The 5,443-nt window shown below is 38.7% G+C and overlaps 1 long non-coding RNA gene across 2 annotated transcripts; it reads right to left on the bottom strand.

Moving 5' to 3' along the window:
• Window positions 1-850: 850 nt before the first annotated feature.
• LOC121812251 lies at window positions 851-4,798 on the bottom strand. Of its 2 annotated transcripts, XR_006052953.1 has the most exons (5): window positions 4,489-4,798; window positions 3,953-4,032; window positions 3,070-3,106; window positions 2,349-2,444; window positions 851-1,589 (listed from the first exon to the last, which is right to left on the bottom strand). It is a non-coding gene; the product is annotated as an uncharacterized LOC121812251 (long non-coding RNA). The 2 variants fall into 2 exon arrangements; XR_006052952.1 differs by lacking the exon at window positions 4,489-4,798 and having other exon boundaries at window positions 3,953-4,303.
• Between the last annotated feature and the right edge of the window lie 645 nt (window positions 4,799-5,443).

The raw sequence follows: 5,443 nt of genomic DNA, 5'->3' as shown, positions 1-5,443 counted from the left end.
GTGTGTGTGTGTGTGTGTATGTGTGTGTTGTATGTGTGTGTTGATGTGTGTTGTCTGTGTAGTGTGTATGTGTGTGTGTGTGTGTGTATGTGTGTTGTGTGTGTGTGTGTGTGTGTGTGTGTGTGTGTGTGTGTGTGTGTGGGTGTGTTGAGTGTGTGTGTGTGAAGCAGCGGCTCATCTGCAACTCCCCCCAAGACCCTCAATTTCTAATGTGAAGATAAAATTGAGGGGCAGAGAGTGAAGGAGTGAAAGGGGCCACTTCAGCAGCCCCACCCACCAGCCTCTGGGTGACACCTGTCCCCCCAAGGCCCTGTTTGTTTTCTTTTGCTGTGTTGGCTAAAAATTTCTAAACTTTACATTTAAATTTAGGCTTAACTCTAGATTAACATAAAAAAACACTGATTTTGATTTAGTTTTCTTACAATTTGTAAGTAAAAATGTCAACTGTTTACTTACTTACTTACCACTTGTGTGGTTTAGTAAAAATGCAAATACATTAATACTCACTTGTATCATGTTCATAAATGATTAAACTTCTAATTAAAACTCCACTAGGTTTACGACTGTTGATGGGAGACAATTGGCCCAGCATTATTGTCAAAAATAGAAGTAACACAGGGACAAATTTTGTTGGCTGACTGGCCGGGCTGCACCCCTGTGTGTGTGTGGCTGTCCTGAGTGGGTGTTTTCCATCATAGCTGAGAAGACTAGTTGTTCATTTATTATTTTGATGCAACACAATGCAATTATATTACAACCTAAACTCAAATTATCTGATTATTAATTAAAAGATATTTATGTTTCAATGTTTGAGTGTAGACTACTAAAAAAAAAAAGTACGGAAATTCAGTTACTTTACATTTTGTTTATTTAACATTTTTTCATGAAAATTTAAAAACATCACAAATGTTTTTATAAAACAACTAACATGGACATCGGCACCATAAAGTGAGCATTATAAATTCTGTGTAGAACATTTATCTTTTTATAAAATCACAAAGGACGACATCAGTCCTAATTGCATCTTTCTCAAAATACACAAAAATGCAAAACAAAAAGTCAAATACTAATCACTTTTTTTTTAAAAATAGAAATGAAAAACAATTTTTTAAAATGGGTACAAAGACGATCAGCTTCCAAATAACCAGATAAGGCAGTCAAGTATAGGAAAATTAGGTAAACTGATGGAGTTAAATCCACCCAAAGCCTGTAGTAAACTTAAAGTGCTTCAAACAAAGTGCTCAGTAACAGAGTGCGTGTCCTAACAAACATTGCCTTATATTCCTTAAGAGCATGTAGGCAGGGGTTTCAGGGGTTTGCCGTCATCAAGCCCCATGAAGATATTTTGGACAAAGGCAAATGTGTGAACCAGCTTCCTGGGGTAGTCTAAATGCAGAGCATAGATCAAGCCAAACAATAAAGCAAATGCATCTGCAAATCTGGGAATATCACGCATCACCTAGTCGCCTTTCACCACAACAGCCATGCTTGAGGAAGTAAAATGGACTGGACTGGGAAGCGCTGTCGGTAACCACAGTGAGAAGGGCAACTGGAGTGTCAATGAGGGTCGACTCATCCAATGCGTCCGCCTGGAATAGACACAGTATCAATGGTAAATGGCCTGTATTTGTATAGCGCTTTACACATTCAGTCATCCACACATTCACACACTGGTGATGGCAGCTACATTGTAGCCACAGCCACCCTGGGGCGCACTGACAGAGGCGAGGCTGCCGGACACTGGCGCCACCGGGCCCTCTGACCACCACCAGTAGGCAACGGGTGAAGTGTCTTGCCCAAGGACACAACGACCGAGACTGTCGGAGCCGGGGCTCGAACCGGCAACCTTCTGATTACAAGGCGAACTCCCAACTCTTGAGCCACGATCGCCCCAATTAAATAAGTAAGGTTGGTTTGAGAGAATGTGACAAGCATGACCTGTAATCTAGCAAAACATTCAGCAGTGTAGTGGGTTACTTTGTAACGAGTTAGGGTACTCTACTTTTTTTTGAAAAATGTACATTAACGTGTTAGCTTCTTGCATTACATAATTTGTATTTTTGTTATTTTTCTAAAAAAAAGTAATTTTTTATTTCATGACTTTATCTCAAAAAGAAACTAAATCTTGACTTCAGCCTGGTTTTTGGGCCACCTGCAGCATAGCCATAGTGCTGTGATACGCCTGTGCCCTGCTCCTGACCTGTGTGTGTTTGTGTGTGAGGGTTTTCTAAAGAGAGGGTATTTTGTTTGTACAATTTGGTAGCTGCTAGGGTATTAAATTGTATTTAAAAAAATCCATAGCATTTTATCTTACTGGCAGAATTTAAGTAATGCAAAAATACACTTACATTACATGTCTAAAAGAATTCTGGGTCCTCCTCCCGCAGGTATACAGGAAGGGCACGAAGTACTGCAGTGCGTTTCACGTTGATATCAGGCGCCTCCTAAAAAGGGAAAAGAAAAGTTCATTTAACGCAAAGTTTTCAGGTGTCATTCTTTGGGGAGAATACATGTTTATGAAACTGCATGACATCAGACTCTACAAATTTTGGAGACTTTTCTTTTAAGATACAACCTTTCTGTCTCTTGTGACAGAGAGTCTGTTTCTTAATCATTTGACAAAAACCCTACACAGTATTTTAAAATAGTGTTCTCCAGATCAGAGCTGTAATCTATATAGAACATGGGGTTCAAAGCAAGGAAAAATTGTGTGTTTATCAGTGAAACTTTTAATTTGTGTTAATTTTATCATTATCAATATATGAAATCTTCACCTTAAGGGACTTAATGAATGGTTTCTTCTAAAAATTAGAAATGATTGAGTCATTTCACATCATATGAAAATATTAATTTTTAATACAAATTTGGCCCTACAAAAATGGAAACTCAGTAACAAAGATAATGGAGATTCTCTAAACACGAGCGAATATCACAGTAAAATTGTTGATTGTGATTTACACATTGGATGTATCCTCAGTGATTTGGTACAATTATACAACATTTTATAAGAACTGAACAACTGATGAAACAACTTACTTATGTGACCACATATGAAGTGTTATAACTTACCACAAAAGGTGAACTGTGCCACTGACCCTTGGTAGATCTGCACATGATAAAAAAAAAAATGCATTATAAATACTAACACAGCTATTAATAATTAGGGGTACATTTAAGATGTTAATGTCACAAAATAAAATAGACTGGTAGAAAGAAGTACAAGGAAATGGTAATGGGGGGAGCCATGAAAATAGATCTTTTCAACATGATTCAGTGTGACAAAGCCAGGGCATGATTTAAAAAAAACAGGTTGTCACGGTCCTGGGTCAGTGACCCAGTGTTTTGAGTTTCTTGTGCCTCTGAGTTTTTTGTATTATGTTCTTAGTTCTCTTTGTTGTCCCAGCGTATTCTTTAGTGTAGTGTCTTAGTTTGGTTTTCTTGTATTCTGTTTAGTTCTGAGTATTTGGTAGCTGCCCTCTGTGTTTCTTAGTTGCTCTGTCTCCCCTAGTCTAGTTTGCATCTGTGCTAATTCCTGTTTTACTTTGAAGGTCTGTGTCTCATGTGAGTGTATCCTACTTTGCTCCCTTGTCTCGTCAGTTCTGATTTCTCCCAGCTGTGCTCTCCTTCTGTGTCTCATTCCCCTCGTTACTTCCCATTGTATTTAAACCCTGTGTTTCTCTGAGTCAGTGCTGCGTCGTCCCTCAAGCTGTGTGTTTCCTTCGTGTGCCTCTCTGCAAGCTGTGAGTTTATATTTTCCCAGTTTAGTTTTGTATGCTCGTTTTCTGTGAGCAGCAATTAAAGCTGTGATTTTGAGTTCATCCCCTGAGTCTGAGTCCTGCATTTTGGGTCCAACTCCTGCCTGCCGCACAGCGATTCATGACACAGGTCTTTTAACCTAAAAATGTTTTAATGGCCATGAAGAAAGGACTCTTCAATAGATCTTTCAACTCACCTGTGTTTACTGTCTCCACCTGAAATTAATTGCAGTCTGAATTTTTTTTTTCTTCTGTCTTTTTGTCTTTGGTCTTCAGCCTTGGAAGAAAAAATAAAAATATTGAAAACCTTATTAGCACACTAAATATACAACACCTTGCTATATTTCAATTGTTTTAGATAGAAGTTGCCACTGCTAGCTAAGTCACTTTTGAATGATGCTAATGAGAAGAAAAAAAAAAAACCCTGCCGAACAATGAGGCTGCTGTTGTAAAAACGCCAACTTTCTTGCGTTGGCAAGGGGTCGTTAAAATATCACTAAGACCCTTTCTTTATGTGTGATTCTTAGTAAAACTGTTTTAATCGGTTAAAACTGTAAACGAACTAATCTATGTTTGAAAAAGAGCGCGAACAACAGCGAACAACTATTCACCACCTGGGTCTGTGCTTTTTAACACAACAGCGCATTCGAAAACAAGTTATTGGCTGCAACATATTAATATACTTGCTTTTTTACGGAAAAAATAAACATAACGAAGGTTCCGTTTTACTTACAAGTTTCTCCAAATGTGTTCTCCAGTCGCTCGAGAAGGGCAGCCATATTGAACAGAATTTTCTGTCAACGTCGTTCAGGTTAGAGAGAAAACGTCATGACGTACACATGCGGAGCTCGGAAAAAAACATTTACTCAAAAATCATAATTAAGAAAGCAGTATTTACTCTTAACTTCTAAGCCATGTACAATTATAACTGTTTGAATCGTTAACCGAACAGAAAAGTTTTAAGTTGTTTCAACTTTGTGAGGAATTTTAATTGTTATATCCACAAACTTTATAAGTCAGGTAGACTGTTGGGGTTTACAGTGCACCTGTCCCTTGTCTTGTGTGCCTTGTGGTTAAGTTCTACCACTCTTTGTGCCCCCTTCCTACGGTGTCACCTCCCTTGTATTTAGTCTATTTATGTGTATGCTGCCGTTCCATTTAGTTATTTCTGTTCCTGTTCCTTTTGTCTCTTCCCTATGTTGCATTTCGTTGTGTCACCTTGTGAAGTGTCTGCATTTTTACTCTGTTGTTAGTGTCAAGCCAGCACATTTTCATCTCAGTCTTTGTAACCTGCTGCTTCCTGTTTTAGTTTGGTGAGCTTTTGTCCTTTCTGTGTTTTATGGAGTTGTGGGTCCTTGTCTCATTAGTTACTATTCAGTTCAGCCATGTTCCCGCGTGTCTCCACTTCCACTAATCACCTACCTGTGTCTCCAAAAGTTGATTCTGTTCATCTGGACATAGCATTATGTGGGAGAGTCATTATGCAAATGTACTGTTTGTAAGATTTGGGGAAACCTGCATTCAGCTGAGACTGAAGAAGTCACTCGGATGAGTGACGAAACGTTTCTCCCACAAAACGCTACGTCCAGATGAACAGAATCAGTTGAGAATGCATCAAGACACCTACCAGTGTATTTGTCTCAGTCTCCCTTTGTCACAGCATCTGCTCACTTCCCCTGTGTTTCTTG

This window comes from Haplochromis burtoni, unplaced genomic scaffold (genome assembly GCF_018398535.1).
Source record: "Haplochromis burtoni strain Fernald_Lab_line unplaced genomic scaffold, NCSU_Asbu1 Contig_492, whole genome shotgun sequence".
Taxonomy (NCBI): Eukaryota; Metazoa; Chordata; class Actinopteri; order Cichliformes; family Cichlidae; genus Haplochromis; species Haplochromis burtoni.
The sequence above is the reverse complement of the archived record's forward strand: the minus strand, read 5'-3'. Positions and strand labels throughout refer to the sequence as shown.